The following is a 23,131-nucleotide window of genomic DNA, read 5'->3' as shown; positions in this document are numbered from 1 at the left end:
CTGAAGGATAAACTCGCTGTTTCGCTTAACGAGCTCAACTCGGCATGCGAAGCCTCACCGATTACAATCAGAGTTTCTATCCTTTTTTGTTTTTTCTCTGTCTCACTCTATCGTACTTCTATTTCAATAATTCGTTCTGCAATTCAAGAATGTGATTTCTATCGATTCTGGTATTTTGACATCATCGCCAATGCATCAAGGTCGCATGATTTCTTTTCTAAACAATGATATATATATTTCTATATATACAAAAATATATTATTATTATAGCGTTTTCAACCGATAATATATTGTTGGTTTACATAATGATTCAATCCATTTCTGTAATTAAATAGCGGTACTTCGCTTGTGCGCGATAAGAGGAATGGCGCTTCTTACTAAGTCGTCATTTCGACATCCGAATCAAATCAAACATGTGCTATATACAATAATTTCAGATCTCGCACGTTTAAAATACGTAGCTGGCGATTTACAAAAAACCTCAAAGAACAATACTATGCTTGCAGAAACGAGTTATGAGCTTTAATATAAGAGCAATGAGTATTCGAAAATTTTATTTATACGTCTGCCGCTTGTCGTTTCGACATCCGAGCAGAATCGAAGCTCAAATCGAAACACACATCGCGTTCCGAGTCCTGATATATGAATGTGTAAATAATTCAGTAAATAAATTTTAGACATGTGTTGTATGCATATGTAAACACATACACACCCATACCCACACCCATCCACACACCCACACACACACACACACACACACACACACACGCGCGCGCGCGCGCGCGCACGTGCACACGCATACATACGCACACGCGTGTGTATGTTTATTATGTATACACATATATATATATATATATATATATATATATATATATATACATAGATATATGTTATTTTATATATATGCATCAATAATTTACTAAATAAAATGTATGTAAAAGACAGAACAGTGTAATTAAAATAATTATCTTCATTTGTATTCATATGTAAATAATATGATATGTTTCTTGTTTATAAAGAAATTATTTCAACAAAATTGAAATAACTAATATCATATTTATTTTATTATTATTTTTCCTCTCAAAAGAAAAAACTTTGATCAGGGCATGTAAGAACGTTTATTGATATGGGCCTGAGTAGGTCAATAATTTAGATCATTTCTATGATTCAGCGTCGCACTTTTTATGACAGCGCCGCTGTTGGAATATCGCGGAACTAAAATACTGCTTGATTTCATAGCTTCACGTCGATTTCACTCGTAATATACAAACAAAATTTTCGGATACTCTTTTCTCTTATATTAAAACTTCTACCTCATTTCTAAAAGCATAGAGTTGTTCTTTTAGGTTTTTTGCAATTCGCCAGCTACTTTTTATAAACGTGCAAGATTTGAAACTCTTATATGCAGCACATATTGTGACGTGTTGACTACAGAAGCCGATAACAAAACTGTAAGTCTTCAATTTTCTTTCGTTTTTCGAATTCAAATGTAGCTGGCGAATTGCGTTGTTGTCGGTACTTTAATTGTGCAGAAGGATTTTTCAATCCATAAACACAATTAAGAGAAAATAGTCTTTGAAATTGAGTAATTACAGTCAAATGCGAGAATAATTGACTATGATTTGTCTTTCTCATGGCTTAAGATTTAAAAACCTATTGTAGATCTAAATTAAGGGCCGTAGCAGAAAGACTGATTTATAATCTCAAGACATAGTGTCTTATAACTTAAGTTTTATATCTTTAATAATGCACAAAAACTATGTTATGACTTATGTCTTAAAGAGATATAAATATGAGATGCCTTTAAAACATAAGTTATAAGACAGTTCTTGTGCGTTATTAAAGACATAAGACTTAAGTCATAAAACACTGTCTTAATGACCATTCTATAATAAGCCAATAAGTCATAAATCAGAAATTAGAAGTTAAAAATTGACTGTGATTGGTCAATTTCCAGCTTCTAACATCTGATTTATGACTAATAACTTATTATAGAATGTGTAAGATTATAAGTTAGCTTTCTGCTAAAGTAAACAGTAGTGTCTAAAGTAAATTGTACTTAGCGCCGTCTTATGCCGGTTGATCACGTATACGTATAGCTTTACCGATGTTCTCAATCTAAAGCTCATTGGATATTGCATATCGCACGCGACAAATATCGCGCTGGTCTGCAGCCGGCATTAGCGCCGAAGCCGCCCAATGCCGTGGCTGCATTTCACTTAACGCTTACAACGCTCGTGGAATCATTTTATTCTTGTTGTTTATCAAATGATAAACAAGGATAAATGATGTTCGCGAATGTTGCGAGTGTTAAGTGGAACGTAATCTGTCTCCTGATTATTACAAGAGAATAGAAAAATTGCTGCTACTAAAAGTAGGGATATTAGGCGGGTTCTAATCCATGAGGCTAGAGAAGAACACGAGTCGCGAGGAGTACTCATAGGCGCGGGGGATATTCGTAAGCGTGGGGGATATTCGTAAGTGCGGGGAAGATCCCGGCACTATCGATGTTTACGTAAACATAGGACCCCGGTCGAGTGATTATGTAAACATGACATTCCGCTATGTGTTCCGTATTTTTTTTGTCAACCGCCACAGCCGTCGCTCATCGTCGCCATATCACCCTCCCCAAAAATGCATCGGTAACAAAGGTTTACACTTATCGCATATATTTACCACCTCTCTTTTTCTTATGTTTCGTCATCTTACCCGCCGCGTTGTAGTTCTCGTTGTATCTTCTTCTCGCATGCAAAAATATTTTATCATACGTTTTTTATTTAATGATTTAAATAGAGAGAACGCTTAATACGTCGTGACCGCCTGTCACAGTACCGTTGAGCGTGAAGATACTGGCGCGTAATATGATAGCGCTACGATAATAAGAAAAGAATAAATAAAAATCGTACATCCAGACATATAATTTAAATATGTGTTTACTTTTATAATTAACGTAATTTTACAATATATAATTATTATATAGTTCTTATAATATTTATAAGCAGCAACTTCATTTAATTTAATTTAAATAAATTAATTTCAAATATTAGGTGTTGGAATTAATTCGTAGCGTTTTTTAATGAAAGAATGTTATTTATTTCACATGAGCATTAAAAAATACATTAATGAAAGTACTTCCCATCACTTGTAAAACGCTACGAATTAATTCCAACAACTAATAAAATTTTAAGCACTTGTTTCCGATTAGCAATAAAATGTACATTTTCACAGTGTTTATAATATTATCTAAAGCATAAACTATTAACTCACACTCTATATTTGATTTTTTATTATAAATTTTGCGCAAAAAATTTACAGCATCACATTTATCGATGATACAATTTTCTCCTAAAAGTACAAAACATTTAAATTTTTCATTGACGATATGCGTATACTGGCACAGTTCAGAATATACGTTCTCGACACAATGTTTGAGTTAGAACATAAAGAGCACGGTTGACGGCTTCATATACACAGACATGTTTCGCGCAGTGTTAATTTGACTACATTCACATCCGGCATTTTTACGATTTCAATCACTAGACCTTGGACCGATAATGAAGGTGCGATTGATTGCACGAATCGCTCAATATCCACGCGTCTTTCGATGAAAGCCTGCCACATTACACGAGGCAAGATTATGTTGTTACTTTGTCGCCAATTATGATTTCCACAAAAGACACAAGTCCCACGACGATTCCAACATCCAGGTATTTGTAAGCTGTCAGTGTAAATCTTCTTCCCAATACGAGGTGTATGACGGGGTTTATTACAAGAAATTGCTCTGCAGAAGAAAGTGTGTACACATATATATATATATATATATATATATATATATATATATATATATATATATATTTAAAAGGAAACAAGATAAACAAACTGTAGAGAAAAGGTATAAAAAAAATTTATAAAATAAAAACTTACTGTATAAAACTTACTTTATAAAACTCTTCATCTTGAACATAAAATCTCATGGAATCGTACATGCTTGAAAAATGTTGCAGTAGCGGTCTGTCTGAACGACTGATGCAGTAATATTGCCCGAGCTCTTTCTAAGTTTCGTCCCCTCCATCACATTTCTTCAGGAATGCATATGAATTGTTCAACCAACACAAGCAAGAGATCAAAAATGCAAGCGCCGATATACGACAGTTTTATTAATGTAATAAAAGATTTTTTTAAGGACATTCGACGTATTAATACGACATATTTCGCGATGACATCATGAATGTAATTTTGATACATTGCAACGTTGCCAAATAATATACATAATGATATAAAATTTAAAGATCGAGATGCACTGCGCCAAATAGTGCGCATAATGATTGTATGTCCCACCCGTTGTAATCTTATACTCGCCACAGTATTCGAGCTCTCTCTTCTACTCATAGTAATCCTATACTTATAGCATTCGCGCTCTCTCTTCTACCCGTTGTAATCTTATACTCGCCATAGTATTCGAGCTCTCTCTTCTACTCATAGTAATCCTATACTTATAGCATTCGCGCTCTCTCTTCTACCCGTTTTATTCTCTCTCACGTTCTCTTTTCTTCTTGCTCACAATTTTATTAAATAATATGGTATTTGTTCAACGATTTCTTAATGATATGATTTAGCAATGATTTTAATTTAGCAACTAATTATAATAATATTTTTAGTAATGTAATGTAATACAAATAGCTGAGTGTTCCTAATTATCAAACTATTATGAATTATTATTGAGCAGCTATTGAACACTTATTGTATTACGTCGTATTGAACAGCTGTCATATTATCAATTCTAAATAACTATAGAGAAAGAAGATTCTTTTCCACTCTCGCGGTAAGGAGAAACAGGAATGTGCAAATTCCAAAGTTACGTGACCAGCAAGATGATATCATAGAAAGGAGCGAAAAAAATATTTTAGGATTGTGGAGGAAACCCAGAAAGAAATAGAGATTAGAAATATAATTTTTTATTATTCAATTTTTATTTTAATAATTTGATTAACTTATTTGAGAAAAAATTGCACGCCTTCTTATCATACATAATTCTAAACTGCTGAATAGAGGCAGAGAAAAAGGAGACTGAAAATAACTTAAAAAATTCAGTAATATATTTAAGTGTCATATTATATTAGGTGTTGGAATTAATTCGTAGCGTTTTTAATGAAAGAATGTTATTTATTTCACATGAGCATTAAAAATACATTAATGAAAGTACTTCCCATCACTTGTAAAACGCTACGAATTAATTCCAACACCTAATACGTTTTCATAAAACATTAATTTATTTCTTACTTTAAATGTAACTCAGTGTATACAATTTCATCTGAAGCGCACATTACTAATTCACACTCCATGATTGAAGTTTCATCATAAATTTCACGTAATCTTTTAATACATCACATATTGTTAATGCAATTTTGACGTATAGTAGTCACAAATTGTCGATATATATTCTCTCGCACGCGATTTTAATTAAAAAAGATATGGTATTTATTTTATGACTTTTATGATGCGATTTTACAATAGAATGATACGAGCACAATTTTAATAATATTTTAATGGTATAAGTAGATCAGCCGGACGCGCTTTCTTATTAAATAATTTATTATCAAGATATGAAGAAGAAATAATGAAGGGATTAGGAAAAAGATAAATTTTCAACGAAATATGTACATTTTTTAATATAGATTTATTTATCTAATATTTAATGCAGCATGTACAATATAATTTAAACCATAGGCTAAATTAGTTCACATTCTGTAATAGAATTTTTATCATAAATATTGTGCAAAGTGTTTCCAGCATCGCGTTTACTAGTAATACAGTTTTGTCTTAAAAATGATACGTAATATTTGAATTTTTCACTAATACCGTGCGTACATTGACTAGTTTATAGTACGCATGTTCGACACAAATATTGCTCGAGCTCAAATAAGAAAAGTAGGTTGTTGGTTTCATGTACAAGCACATAATGATAATTTTACGTTTTTCATATCACATACTTTGATGATGGGACAGTTGACTGCATTAATCGCTCAATCTGCACGTCTCTCAATGGACGCCTTCCACGTAGCATGAGGCAGGATTATGCGGTTGCCTCGATTGTCGCTAATCGCAATTTCTACATGAGACGTAGGTCCCATGACGATCTCGGTATCCAAGAACTTATACGCTGTCAATGTCAATACATATCTCCTCTTCAAATTATGAGGTATGTAGCGAGGTTTCGAAGATGTATGAGAAGATGCGCTGTAGAAAATAGAAAACATGTAAATAGTAACATCACCTCAAAAAGTACGTAACGTATAAAATGTATAATCAAAATTTTATAAAAATTGAATAAATTTACTGTCTCTTACTTACTTTAATACAGATATCATAATTACATGACATTGAAATAATATACGTTCCACAATGTCTATGTGTGGATGAGCTTCGCTGTATGTTCCATCAGTAACACCATGAATCGTACAATGACATGTAGGAAGATTTAAATTTACGTAATCAAACTTCAAATCACATACATTGATATGTTATGTATTATATAGTGTTATTTTTTCAGAGTAATGTTAATAATATAAAGATATGTAAAATTCCATATTGAATACACTGCCTAAACTCATTTTTGAAAAAAGTATGGGAACATACTGACTTTATTGTCGCTGACGCTGATCCCTTAGATATAAAAAAGATTCGATTTCATCAAAGTGCATTCTTATATATTGTCATTGCATAATTTAATGTAGGCTTGATGGCAATTACACTGAAAATTAACTCGCATATTTGTAAAGATAAGTAAAATTCCACATTAAATGCACCATTCAAAAGAAAAAATAAATAAATAAATAAAAATAATAAAAATAAAATATAAAAAATAAATGATGTATAAAAATAATGAAATAGAAAACGCATGAACGAAAGAGAGCTCTAATACATCAACCACTCAGTGAATAGTTACCGTCGCAGTCATCACATCAAAAAACTTTGAGGATGTTATACTTTAAATGTTAAATAAGAATTGTACGTTTATGTTACTCTGTGTGAAATTAATAAACAATATTGCTCGTCGATGATGCATTTGAGTCGCAGCATAAAGAACTTGAATTTCGAAACATTTTTACTCGCAATAATACATGGTGTATCAAGCGTAAGACAGATATATAAACATATCAATGTATGTGATTTGATTACGTAAATTTAAATCTTCCTACATGTCATTGTACGATTCATGGTGTTACTGATGGAACATACAGCGAAGCTCATCCACACATAGACATTGTGGAACGTATATTATTTCAATGTCATGTAATTATGATATCTGTATTAAAGTAAGTAAGAGACAGTAAATTTATTCAATTTTTATAAAATTTTGATTATACATTTTATACGTTACTTTTTGAGGTGATGTTACTATTTACATGTTTTCTATTTTCTACAGCGCATCTTCTCATACATCTTCGAAACCTCGCTACATACCTCATAATTTGAAGAGGAGATATGTATTGACATTGACAGCGTATAAGTTCTTGGATACCGAGATCGTCATGGGACCTACGTCTCATGTAGAAATTGCGATTAGCGACAATCGAGGCAACCGCATAATCCTGCCTCATGCTACGTGGAAGGCGTCCATTGAGAGACGTGCAGATTGAGCGATTAATGCAGTCAACTGTCCCATCATCAAAGTATGTGATATGAAAAACGTAAAATTATCATTATGTGCTTGTACATGAAACCAACAACCTACTTTTCTTATTTGAGCTCGAGCAATATTTGTGTCGAACATGCGTACTATAAACTAGTCAATGTACGCACGGTATTAGTGAAAAATTCAAATATTACGTATCATTTTTAAGACAAAACTGTATTACTAGTAAACGCGATGCTGGAAACACTTTGCACAATATTTATGATAAAAATTCTATTACAGAATGTGAACTAATTTAGCCTATGGTTTAAATTATATTGTACATGCTGCATTAAATATTAGATAAATAAATCTATATTAAAAAATGTACATATTTCGTTGAAAATTTATCTTTTTCCTAATCCCTTCATTATTTCTTCTTCATATCTTGATAATAAATTATTTAATAAGAAAGCGCGTCCGGCTGATCTACTTATACCATTAAAATATTATTAAAATTGTGCTCGTATCATTCTATTGTAAAATCGCATCATAAAAGTCATAAAATAAATACCATATCTTTTTTAATTAAAATCGCGTGCGAGAGAATATATATCGACAATTTGTGACTACTATACGTCAAAATTGCATTAACAATATGTGATGTATTAAAAGATTACGTGAAATTTATGATGAAACTTCAATCATGGAGTGTGAATTAGTAATGTGCGCTTCAGATGAAATTGTATACACTGAGTTACATTTAAAGTAAGAAATAAATTAATGTTTTATGAAAACGTATTAGGTGTTGGAATTAATTCGTAGCGTTTTACAAGTGATGGGAAGTACTTTCATTAATGTATTTTTTAATGCTCATGTGAAATAAATAACATTCTTTCATTAAAAACGCTACGAATTAATTCCAACACCTAATATAATATGACACTTAAATATATTACTGAATTTTTTAAGTTATTTTCAGTCTCCTTTTTCTCTGCCTCTATTCAGCAGTTTAGAATTATGTATGATAAGAAGGCGTGCAATTTTTTCTCAAATAAGTTAATCAAATTATTAAAATAAAAATTGAATAATAAAAAATTATATTTCTAATCTCTATTTCTTTCTGGGTTTCCTCCACAATCCTAAAATATTTTTTTCGCTCCTTTCTATGATATCATCTTGCTGGTCACGTAACTTTGGAATTTGCACATTCCTGTTTCTCCTTACCGCGAGAGTGGAAAAGAATCTTCTTTCTCTATAGTTATTTAGAATTGATAATATGACAGCTGTTCAATACGACGTAATACAATAAGTGTTCAATAGCTGCTCAATAATAATTCATAATAGTTTGATAATTAGGAACACTCAGCTATTTGTATTACATTACATTACTAAAAATATTATTATAATTAGTTGCTAAATTAAAATCATTGCTAAATCATATCATTAAGAAATCGTTGAACAAATACCATATTTATTTAATAAAATTGTGAGCAAGAAGAAAAGAGAACGTGAGAGAGAATAAAACGGGTAGAAGAGAGAGCGCGAATGCTATAAGTATAGGATTACTATGAGTAGAAGAGAGAGCTCGAATACTATGGCGAGTATAAGATTACAACGGGTAGAAGAGAGAGCGCGAATGCTATAAGTATAGGATTACTATGAGTAGAAGAGAGAGCTCGAATACTGTGGCGAGTATAAGATTACAACGGGTGGGACATACAATCATTATGCGCACTATTTGGCGCAGTGCATCTCGATCTTTAAATTTTATATCATTATGTATATTATTTGGCAACGTTGCAATGTATCAAAATTACATTCATGATGTCATCGCGAAATATGTCGTATTAATACGTCGAATGTCCTTAAAAAAATCTTTTATTACATTAATAAAACTGTCGTATATCGGCGCTTGCATTTTTGATCTCTTGCTTGTGTTGGTTGAACAATTCATATGCATTCCTGAAGAAATGTGATGGAGGGGACGAAACTTAGAAAGAGCTCGGGCAATATTACTGCATCAGTCGTTCAGACAGACCGCTACTGCAACATTTTTCAAGCATGTACGATTCCATGAGATTTTATGTTCAAGATGAAGAGTTTTATAAAGTAAGTTTTATACAGTAAGTTTTTATTTTATAAATTTTTTTTATACCTTTTCTCTACAGTTTGTTTATCTTGTTTCCTTTTAAATATATATATATATATATATATATATATATATATATATATATATATATATATGTGTACACACTTTCTTCTGCAGAGCAATTTCTTGTAATAAACCCCGTCATACACCTCGTATTGGGAAGAAGATTTACACTGACAGCTTACAAATACCTGGATGTTGGAATCGTCGTGGGACTTGTGTCTTTTGTGGAAATCATAATTGGCGACAAAGTAACAACATAATCTTGCCTCGTGTAATGTGGCAGGCTTTCATCGAAAGACGCGTGGATATTGAGCGATTCGTGCAATCAATCGCACCTTCATTATCGGTCCAAGGTCTAGTGATTGAAATCGTAAAAATGCCGGATGTGAATGTAGTCAAATTAACACTGCGCGAAACATGTCTGTGTATATGAAGCCGTCAACCGTGCTCTTTATGTTCTAACTCAAACATTGTGTCGAGAACGTATATTCTGAACTGTGCCAGTATACGCATATCGTCAATGAAAAATTTAAATGTTTTGTACTTTTAGGAGAAAATTGTATCATCGATAAATGTGATGCTGTAAATTTTTTGCGCAAAATTTATAATAAAAAATCAAATATAGAGTGTGAGTTAATAGTTTATGCTTTAGATAATATTATAAACACTGTGAAAATGTACATTTTATTGCTAATCGGAAACAGGTGCTTAAAATTCTATTTGAAATTAATTTATTTAAATTAAATTAAATGAAGTTGCTGCTTATAAATATTATAAGAACTATATAATAATTATATATTGTAAAATTATGTTAATTATAAAAGTAAACACATATTTAAATTATATGTCTGGATGTACGATTTTTATTTATTCTTTTCTTATTATCGTAGCGCTATCATATTACGCGCCAGTATCTTCACGCTCAACGGTACTGTGACAGGCGGTCACGACGTATTAAGCGTTCTCTCTATTTAAATCATTAAATAAAAAACGTATGATAAAATATTTTTGCATGCGAGAAGAAGATACAACGAGAACTACAACGCGGCGGGTAAGATGACGAAACATAAGAAAAAGAGAGGTGGTAAATATATGCGATAAGTGTAAACCTTTGTTACCGATGCATTTTTGGGGAGGGTGATATGGCGACGATGAGCGACGGCGGTCGCGATGGGTGACAAAAAAATAATTTGTAATTTTTTAATATTTACAGAATTAAATGTAAAAAAATAAAGGGATGATGTAAACAATTTAGAAATAAAAAAATGTTATATAAAATATATACGTGTAGTTTTTGTTTAAAAAATATTATTTACATAATTTACATTCAAGAGATGTATGCAGCACTTTTAATCTAATATTTTTTATGTAATTAAAGCAGCAATATTGACGATAATGTAAAACATTCTATATTTTTATGTATTAATATGATTATCCACGATTATATGCTACATTGATATTGGCCCGTATCAACATCACTACCCTGAATTAGTTTTTACACTAAAACTAAATTGCGTGATTCTCAATATACATTCTATTTCTGGGTTCTGCGATGTTTGGCGTGTCCTGTGTGTAATGACTTTGCACTCTAGATCGTGGAAATGCTTGCCGCGCGATAACCAATGAACATATTAGGAGCTGCAAATTTATTGGCTACCGTGTTACGTTATGCCGCCAGAGTTTTCGTGTCCGTGCAGAAGCCATAAGAGCCATTATCTTTCATCATATAAAATCCCTTTTGCGGACTTGCTTCCAGAAAATACTTTAATATTGTTCATTAGAACACGGATAATATTTCTTATAATGCTGTATCTCTTATTCTATCTTACATGGTTTTCAAACATGAGAAACTCCACCGAATTCGTCTGGTGGCGATTTCGCGTATTACTTGCGACTGAGTAATGAAAAGTATCCAAATAAAAAGATATCTTCTTTATGTTGTTTTTTCGATAATACGAAAAGATTTATCTAAGAAAACAATGTGTCGCTGGCTTTAAAGACATCTTATATAGACATCTTTTTGTTTTACCAAAAAATGATATCTTTTTGTCATCTTTTAAACATTTTTTTATTTTGTCGAAAAGACAGCTTAAAAAGATATCTTTTTCATTATTTTTTAGTACTTTGTGCTGTCTGGGGAGTCGATTCTTATATTTAAGATAGTCTTAAATATAAGAATATCTTAAATACAAGATGTTATAAATCTATGAGAGAGTCGTATTAACATTTTAAAATATTACATAAAATGGTATTGAAATAAGAATGAACATACATACTGGCTTAAGTTATTTTTAACACACCATAATATTCTTTGAGATATCTGAAAAAAATTAACTAAAAGGCATGTTTAAGATATTTTTAAGGTATTTCTGCGAGAAATTGAGTTTTTACAGATTCTTTTGAAATTGGGTATTATGTTTAAAATAATTTTAATCTATATATGATTAAAATTTTAAAAACCCTAGCAGTACCGAAATGGAGATATTCATTTTCAAAAAGTTTCAGCTTTTAACACGTAAACTTCTATGTTAAGTCTTGTCGAAGCAACGTTTTATTACTTTGCGGCAAAAATCTTCTACAGATTTTTTAAGAAACAAATATGCAATGTAAAAATATTATAGGAAAAAAATGGGGAGGACTAGCAGTGCCGTTTCTGGATTAGAGTAATTTAAATTTGTAATTTGACGGAATTCTTCTTCTCTCTCTCGGACGCCGAGCGACGAAGCAAGAATATATATATATATATATATATATATATATATATATATATATATGCTGTTGCCACATTTCAACTGTCTTCAGTGCGGACTAGTGTTCGTGCACTTAGATACCACATTTATGCGACATTTATGTGTATGTATACCCTTGCCTCAAAAGTTTCTTTTTTCAGAGAGCACGCGATTCTAACGCGATTGTAATCGAAGAAATAACTTAAGCATTTTGAAACACGTCTTTAGACTACTATACTACTATACTATATGACAGTTTTTAGACATTTTTTTAAACTTCTGTCTTACGTAAAACATTAATAGCAAATTTTAGACACACCTATTGTGCACTATTCACTAAAGCTCATCTGTCATATATTGTTGTAAAGATATATGTTTAAATATAGAAACTAAATAAAAATCGCGATTAAATCGTGAAATCTTTAATAGTAGATATACTAGGCGGGTTCTAAGCCATGGGGCTAGAGGGGAATGCGGGGTGCGGGGAAGTACTTGTAGGCGCGGGGAATACCTAACGCGGGGGAAAGAGAGCGAAAGGTCTAATCTCCTACACAATAGGGCTCCTACACAATAGGGCTCCTTTTTTGTTATCAAAATTAGACCATATTTTTCTTTAAAAATGCATCGATAATAAAGGTTTGAATTTGACCATGACATATTTTTCTTTTCTTTAAAAATGTATCGATAATAAAGGCTTGCATGTTAGAGAAAGATAGAGCGCGCGTGCTACGAGTGAAGAAAGGATGGAAGAATTAATAGAGTACGAGTTTCTTTTGTATGATACAGTTTTTTCAATTTTTATGGTTTTTCCTGGCGCATCGAGGCAAAGGATGGGAAGTAAAAGACAATACACATGAAATAAGGCTAACAAAAAATGTTTTATTTACATCTTATTACATCGGTTTTCGTACTTATTGAAAACTAAAGCTAATAGTTCGCAATCAATGAGCTGCTGTCCATTGAAGATGTCGCTATCACATATAATGTTCTCAGATGCGATGTTGGAGAATCGCGTATACTTGGTATCTACCGTATCGACGAGTCGAGCTAATCGTTCGAACGTTACATCGATATACCCGTTAAAGTCAAACATACGGCGTAGCGTCGTTTCGGTCATCATAATGCGTACGGATGAAGAATCGAGACGTACGACCGTAGCATAGTTCAGCATGAAAACACTGACGATTAGCGGTCCAATGCTTATAAAATTATCCTTGTATTCATTTCGAAACAGCTTGTAAATATTTCCTCGCTGCTCGTAGAGGCTCTTCCACGTTTCGAGAGACAGCGATAGTTCGTGTCCGCGATGATCTCCAAGGACGATCTCCACGTAACTCGGTGGGCCAACGTTGATTCCAATTTCCAAAAATTTGTAGCCCGTATTCGTCAGATCGTAACGTCTGCTCAGTAAACGCACCGCACGATGCTCCGTACTGTGTACATACATAATGTTAAAAAACGTTTCTTTTGTGTATAGAATAGTTGAAACTTACATGTTATATTCCTTCTTCACATCGTACTATGCACTGCTCTCTTTAGCGTACATTTTTTCAATCGTTCGTACAAGCGGGTATCGTAAAACTGATTGCATCCGTGTAAATGGTAATACTTTTGGAATCGATGAGAGAAGACAGATCCTCCCCCCTCTTTCCAAGAATTTCGAACATGTTGCGACACTTTTTATCAAGTCTTTCTACGTATTTTCTTTGTCACGAATTTATACATACGTTTATACATACGTTTATACATACGTTTATACATACGTACATACGTTTATACATACGTTTATACACGCATACATACGTTTATAGATACGTTTATACATACATTTATACATACGTACATACGTTTATACATACGTTTATACATACGTACATACGTTTATACATACGTTTATACATACGTTTATACATACGTTTATACATACGTTTATACATACGTTTATACATACGTACATACGTTTATACATACGTTTATACATGCATACATACGTTTATACATACGTTTATACATATGTTTATACATACGTTTATACATACGTTTATACACACATACGTACGTTTATACATACGTTTATACACACGTACATACGTACATACGTACATACATACGTACATACGTACATACGTTTATACATATGTTTATACATACGTACATACGTTTATACATACGTACATACGTACATACGTTTATACATACATACGTTTACACATACGTACATACGTTTATACATACGTTTATACATACATACATACATACGTTTATACGCACATACGTACGTTTATACATACGTTTATACATTATAAAGGAAGGGAAAAGAAATATATAATAAATACGTTAACGTATTTTTATTTAAAAAATTCTTTTGCAACCACCAGTTATATATTTTCAATACATTTTGTAACGCGCAATTCTTAACATGTTGTCCATATCGTATAATATTAGTAACATCTGGATTAGATAAAGATTCCATGTGTTCTGTCGTAAACTGCATCCAGGGTCTCAATGTACATGCGTTCTCGCTCATCATCCAGAAGCAAGTTCCGCAGCCACGTTCGTTTCTCGCGTCCCTTGACATACACGACAGCATCAATAAATTTTAATTTCATCAATTAAGTAAAAAAAATCCTATATTCGATCAAAGCTGATCTTATTCCCTAAATATTTTGGTTTGAATTTATATACATACGTACATAGACAATTCTATAAGCCACGCAATAAAGTCCTTTTCAATCTTGAAACGCAATCATGGATGGAACTACAGTGGTATTATAAAATTATGTATTACAATTTTGTGTTCATACATGTTCCCTTAAAAACGATATTCATTAGTTGTTGATCACGATTCATTAGTTGTTGATCAAACGAATGTTCACTTATTTATAATCATTGGCGACAAGTATTGCTGAAGTCGGCACGCTTGATTTATGCGAAACTGCAAAATTGTGTTTCTACGTATCCAACAGAGTAATCTTACCGCAAAACATGTTGAGATTCATCGATTTTCCGTAGAAAAAAATTTTTATATTACACTTATGCAAAATCGTATCTAACGTGGTCACAACTGCCGTACATCGACGTTTCACCGAGAAGAATTTACTTTCATGTGTTAAACTTAAATTATCAACCGAAAAATGCTTTACTATTATATCGTGTACCCACTAACACATGTTGATAGTATTAGTGAACTACAATCAAAACATTTATGACAATTATCAAACAGATATTAAACCATCGTCGAACGTCTATCGAATCACTATCAAAAACATCTTTCGAATTAATGTCAAACATCTATCGAACCGTTATCGAATGTCTATCGCACCACTTTTAATCCTAACTATACACACTGAGTTCCCAGAAACCTCAACTTCAATTTCTAAATCGAGATCTTTTCGTATTTCTTTTCTTTTTCTTTGAACCAACAGTCGTCGAACGGTACCGCCATGTATCGTGTTCAACGAATAGAACCATATCAACGTCGACAAGATGTCCGAAATTGACCCGAGTATGATTAAACATCGCGTCACGCGTATGTAAAACGTATGCATGTACGTACATACTACACATAGCGTACATTCTTCATTTTAAGGACTTCCAAATTAGCAGAAATATGACAGTGGTCTCTCAGACTGACGTAACCTTTGGTGTATTTTTTAACATTACAGTTCAAAGTTAAATAACTGACACACTAATATCAATGGAGCAATTTATTACAAACGTCTGGATTTTAATCGAGTCACTTTCAATGCAAATTTCCTTTCACAAAGATTTGTGAATTAATTTTCACGCTGCGGGCCTTGTACAGATTTTTCTTTATTATTAGGTATTTATATTTCTCAGCTATATTTTAGTATTTTTATTATTATTATTATTAAATCCTCACTTCTAACAAGCTATGCTTTAATAACGTTTATTATTTCCAAATCTGTGCAGTTCTGAATATTTTTGTTAAATCATACAGTGTCATCTTAAAATATATTAGATGTATCATATTAGATTTATTATTGTACATAAATGCTGCTTTATGTATATTTTATATTATTAATATTTTAACTGTTTTATACGATTTTAGACATTTGCTCATTGGGTAACTAAAAAGATATTGAAAAAATTGCAAAATGGTAGAGGACTCAGTTTTTTATAGAAATAACACTATATGATTAATAGGGCGTTATTTCAGTTTTATAACCTGTATATGTACATATACATACATATACACATATATAGGGTGTTCTGAAATTCGAATCAAAGTATTATATAGCAAGAAAGATCTCGAAAAATTAAGTTAAAAAGTTATTTGTAAATTTTTATTTTAAGCAGAAATTTTTGAAATATGAGGATTCAAATATAACGAGTTACAGCCTATATTTAGATGATCACTTGAATTAGTGAGTGCGCTGAAATATACGCTTACTTACTCTATAATACATATTACCGCATATGCAACTCATCGGCAGGTAGCCCTCTAAGCATAGTCTGTAATTAACCATATTTAAACCTTTATTATTACAAAAATTACTGTTAAAAATAAATAATTACAAGTAACTTTTTCACTTAATCTTTCGAGAACTTTCTTGCTGTAGTACGTAGGCTGCTGGCAAAGTTTCTGCAAACAATATGAAAAAAAACATGTAAAATTCGGTAAATGATTTTTAGTAGTATTGTTTTTAGAAGTATTCGCCTTTAAGATCGACATTTTTGCATACGCTCGAACCAATTTTCAAAGCATTTTTTCCACTCTGAGACTGTAATCTCAGAAATCAGTGTACAAAACAGTTTCAACAGCTGCTTCAGGCACTGGTGACTCAAATCGCTCACCACGCATCTTCTTTTTAATGTTTGGGAACAAAAAGAAATCATAGGTGATAAATAAGGTGAATACGGACAATAAGTCATCAATGCGACATTTTTACTGGATAAAAAATCAACAGTTTGACGTGCTGTGTGACAGCTGGCATTGTCATGATGAAGGATGATGTGATGATTTCGGTTTGTTCTACGCAATTCATTTATGATTTCTGGCAAACAAATTGTTGTATAGTAATCTGTATTTACAGTCCTTCGATCCTCTAAAGTCACGATTGCCACATGTCCGGTATAACTGAAGAGACAAGCAACCATTTGCTTGGCAGCACTGCGTGAACAAACAACTTTGGTTGGTTTCGATTCATTTTGAAATACCCCAACAGTGGATTGTTGTTTACTTTCGGGCTCATACGAATCCATAGATCCATGTTTCGTCTCCAGTAACGATATTGTAGACCAAATTTGATCGATCTCGGTTGAATTTCTTGAGCATTTCTCCATTTAACACGAGCCTGTTTTTGGGCGTGATACAGATTACTAAAGCTATCTATTGGGAAAATAATGGATTTCTTTTTACTACACCTAATATTATGATATTATTTATTTATTATTTTAATATAATAGATAAATAATATTGTATGTGCATGTAACCGTATAAAAATTAATTTAATGTTACAGTTATACAGTTATACAGGGTGTCGCGAATCAGAATATGTAGGCTGCTGGAAAAGTTTCTGCAATCTAATACTTCCAGTGGCGCCAATGTTCTGCTACTATCACATCCGTAAAATTAGACGTTTTTAACTTATAATTCAGTTGACAGTTTGTACCCAAGCCAACTAGTTTTTTTGCATAGTATTTTAAAAGAAGTTACTTTTGTGAGAAAATGGAAATTTCGCGTAAAAATTTTCGGGCAATGGTTTTTTACAAATATAATCTAACTCCGAAACAATGCATCGATTGACTTCATTTGGCTTTTGGGGATGAAGCACCATCCAAGGACTGTTTAAAATTGGTTTGCCGAATTTCAGCGTGAACCTTTCTTTGTAACGAATTCCGTGAAGGTCGTCCATCCACGTCTGTTGTTGCCACTAATGTTGATGCTGTGCGTAAAATGATTGAGCGAGACCAGCATATAACATACTGCGAGATTCAGGCATCCTTAGGCATTGACATGAGCAATACATATGATTTTGCATGATCACTTGCATGAGCGTACGGAAACTTTGCAATCGTTGGATCCCACACAATTTGACCGAAGCTCAAAAACAGGCTCGTGTTAAATGGAGCAAAGAAATGCTCAAGAAATTCAACCGAGGTCGATCAAATTTGGTCTACAATATCGTTACTGGAGACGAAACATGGATCTATGGATTCGTATGAGCCCGAAAGTAAACAACAATCCACTGTTGGGGTATTTCAAAATGAATCGAAACCAACCAAAGTTGTTTGTTCACGCAGTGCTGCCAAGCAAATGGTTGCTTGTCTCTTCAGTTATACCGGACATGTGGCAATCGTGACTTTAGAGGATCGAAGGACTGTAAATACAGATTACTATACAACAATTTGTTTGCCAGAAATCATAAATGAATTGCGTAGAACAAACCGAAATCATCACATCATCCTTCATCATGACAATGCCAGCTGTCACACAGCACGTCAAACTGTTGATTTTTTATCCAGTAAAAATGTCGCATTGATGACTTATTGTCCGTATTCACCTTATTTATCACCTATGATTTCTTTTTGTTCCCAAACATTAAAAAGAAGATGCGTGGTGAGCGATTTGAGTCACCAGTGCCTGAAGCAGCTGTTGAAACTGTTTTGTACACTGATTTCTGAGATTACAGTCTCAGAGTGGAAAAAATGCTTTGAAAATTGGTTCGAGCGTATGCAAAAATGTCGATCTTAAAGGCGAATACTTCTAAAAACAATACTACTAAAAATCATTTACCGAATTTTACATGTTTTTTTTCATATTGTTTGCAGAAACTTTGCCAGCAGCCTACGTACTATAGCAAGAAAGTTCTCGAAAGATTAAGTGAAAAAGTTACTTGTAATTATTTATTTTTAACAGTAATTTTTGTAATAATAAAGGTTTAAATATGGTTAATTACAGACTATGCTTAGAGGGCTACCTGCCGATGAGTTGCATATGCGGTAATATGTATTATAGAGTAAGTAAGCGTATATTTCAGCGCACTCACTAATTCAAGTGATCATCTAAATATAGGCTGTAACTCGTTATATTTGAATCCTCATATTTCAAAAATTTCTGCTTAAAATAAAAATTTACAAATAACTTTTTAACTTAATTTTTCGAGATCTTTCTTGCTATATAATACTTTGATTCGAATTTCAGAACACCCTATATATGTGTATATGTATGTATATGTACATATACAGGTTATAAAACTGAAATAACGCCCTATTAATCATATAGTGTTATTTCTATAAAAAACTGAGTCCTCTACCATTTTGCAATTTTTTCAATATCTTTTTAGTTACCCAATGAGCAAATGTCTAAAATCGTATAAAACAGTTAAAATATTAATAATATAAAATATACATAAAGCAGCATTTATGTACAATAATAAATCTAATATGATACATCTAATATATTTTAAGATGACACTGTATGATTTAACAAAAATATTCAGAACTGCACAGATTTGGAAATAATAAACGTTATTAAAGCATAGCTTGTTAGAAGTGAGGATTTAATAATAATAATAATAAAAATACTAAAATATAGCTGAGAAAATATAAATACCTAATAATAAAGAAAAATCTGTACAAGGCCCGCAGCGTGAAAATTAATTCACAAATCTTTGTGAAAGGAAATTTGCATTGAAAGTGACTCGATTAAAATCCAGACGTTTGTAATAAATTGCTCCATTGATATTAGTGTGTCAGTTATTTAACTTTGAACTGTAATGTTAAAAAATACACCAAAGGTTACGTCAGTCTGAGAGACCACTGTCATATTTCTGCTAATTTGGAAGTCCTTAAAATGAAGAATGTACGCTATGTGTAGTATGTACGTACATGCATACGTTTTACATACGCGTGACGCGATGTTTAATCATACTCGGGTCAATTTCGGACATCTTGTCGACGTTGATATGGTTCTATTCGTTGAACACGATACATGGCGGTACCGTTCGACGACTGTTGGTTCAAAGAAAAAGAAAAGAAATACGAAAAGATCTCGATTTAGAAATTGAAGTTGAGGTTTCTGGGAACTCAGTGTGTATAGTTAGGATTAAAAGTGGTGCGATAGACATTCGATAACGGTTCGATAGATGTTTGACATTAATTCGAAAGATGTTTTTGATAGTGATTCGATAGACGTTCGACGATGGTTTAATATCTGTTTGATAATTGTCATAAATGTTTTGATTGTAGTTCACTAATACTATCAACATGTGTTAGTGGGTACACGATATAATAGTAAAGCATTTTTCGGTTGATAATTTAAGTTTAACACATGAAAGTAAATTCTTCTCGGTGAAACGTCGATGTACGGCAGTTGTGACCACGTTAGATACGATTTTGCATAAGTGTAATATAAAAATTTTTTTCTACGGAAAATCGATGAATCTCAACATGTTTTGCGGTAAGATTACTCTGTTGGATACGTAGAAATTTTGCAGTTTCGCATAAATCAAGCGTGCCGACTTCAGCAATACTTGTCGCCAATGATTATAAATAAGTGAACATTCGTTTGATCAACAACTAATGAATCGTGATCAACAACTAATGAATATCGTTTTTAAGGGAACATGTATGAACACAAAATTGTAATACATAATTTTATAATACCACTGTAGTTCCATCCATGATTGCGTTTCAAGATTGAAAAGGACTTTATTGCGTGGCTTATAGAATTGTCTATGTACGTATGTATATAAATTCAAACCAAAATATTTAGGGAATAAGATCAGCTTTGATCGAATATAGGATTTTTTTTACTTAATTGATGAAATTAAAATTTATTGATGCTGTCGTGTATGTCAAGGGACGCGAGAAACGAACGTGGCTGCGGAACTTGCTTCTGGATGATGAGCGAGAACGCATGTACATTGAGACCCTGGATGCAGTTTACGACAGAACACATGGAATCTTTATCTAATCCAGATGTTACTAATATTATACGATATGGACAACATGTTAAGAATTGCGCGTTACAAAATGTATTGAAAATATATAACTGGTGGTTGCAAAAGAATTTTTTAAATAAAAATACGTTAACGTATTTATTATATATTTCTTTTCCCTTCCTTTATAATGTATAAACGTATGTATAAACGTACGTATGTGCGTATAAACGTATGTATGTATGTATGTATAAACGTATGTATAAACGTATGTACGTATGTGTAAACGTATGTATGTATAAACGTATGTACGTATGTACGTATGTATAAACGTATGTACGTATGTATAAACATATGTATAAACGTATGTACGTATGTACGTATGTATGTACGTATGTACGTATGTACGTGTGTATAAACGTATGTATAAACGTACGTATGTGTGTATAAACGTATGTATAAACGTATGTATAAACATATGTATAAACGTATGTATAAACGTATGTATGCATGTATAAACGTATGTATAAACGTATGTACGTATGTATAAACGTATGTATAAACGTATGTATAAACGTATGTATAAACGTATGTATAAACGTATGTACGTATGTATAAACGTATGTATAAACGTATGTACGTATGTATAAATGTATGTATAAACGTATCTATAAACGTATGTATGCGTGTATAAACGTATGTATAAACGTATGTACGTATGTATAAACGTATGTATAAACGTATGTATAAACGTATGTATAAATTCGTGACAAAGAAAATACGTAGAAAGACTTGATAAAAAGTGTCGCAACATGTTCGAAATTCTTGGAAAGAGGGGGGAGGATCTGTCTTCTCTCATCGATTCCAAAAGTATTACCATTTACACGGATGCAATCAGTTTTACGATACCCGCTTGTACGAACGATTGAAAAAATGTACGCTAAAGAGAGCAGTGCATAGTACGATGTGAAGAAGGAATATAACATGTAAGTTTCAACTATTCTATACACAAAAGAAACGTTTTTTAACATTATGTATGTACACAGTACGGAGCATCGTGCGGTGCGTTTACTGAGCAGACGTTACGATCTGACGAATACGGGCTACAAATTTTTGGAAATTGGAATCAACGTTGGCCCACCGAGTTACGTGGAGATCGTCCTTGGAGATCATCGCGGACACGAACTATCGCTGTCTCTCGAAACGTGGAAGAGCCTCTACGAGCAGCGAGGAAATATTTACAAGCTGTTTCGAAATGAATACAAGGATAATTTTATAAGCATTGGACCGCTAATCGTCAGTGTTTTCATGCTGAACTATGCTACGGTCGTACGTCTCGATTCTTCATCCGTACGCATTATGATGACCGAAACGACGCTACGCCGTATGTTTGACTTTAACGGGTATATCGATGTAACGTTCGAACGATTAGCTCGACTCGTCGATACGGTAGATACCAAGTATACGCGATTCTCCAACATCGCATCTGAGAACATTATATGTGATAGCGACATCTTCAATGGACAGCAGCTCATTGATTGCGAACTATTAGCTTTAGTTTTCAATAAGTACGAAAACCGATGTAATAAGATGTAAATAAAACATTTTTTGTTAGCCTTATTTCATGTGTATTGTCTTTTACTTCCCATCCTTTGCCTCGATGCGCCAGGAAAAACCATAAAAATTGAAAAAACTGTATCATACAAAAGAAACTCGTACTCTATTA

The 23,131-nt window shown here is 32.5% G+C and overlaps 1 protein-coding gene and 2 pseudogenes across 1 annotated transcript in view; 2 read left to right on the top strand and 1 right to left on the bottom strand.

Annotated features, from left to right (window-relative positions):
• The window catches only part of LOC105149056 (sodium-dependent nutrient amino acid transporter 1), a 52,499-nt gene that overhangs the window by 11,223 nt on the left and 18,145 nt on the right, over positions 1-23,131 (top strand). The gene's annotated exons all lie outside the window — the stretch shown is intronic.
• On the bottom strand, positions 1,945-6,368 carry LOC147909039 (uncharacterized; annotated as a pseudogene).
• On the top strand, positions 4,632-12,380 carry LOC147909038 (uncharacterized; annotated as a pseudogene).

This window comes from Acromyrmex echinatior, chromosome 7 (genome assembly GCF_024713525.1).
Source record: "Acromyrmex echinatior isolate Ae372 chromosome 7, ASM2471352v2, whole genome shotgun sequence".
NCBI lineage: Eukaryota > Metazoa > Arthropoda > Insecta > Hymenoptera > Formicidae > Acromyrmex > Acromyrmex echinatior.
Note: the sequence above shows the minus strand (reverse complement) of the source record. Positions and strands in the feature narration are given on the sequence as shown.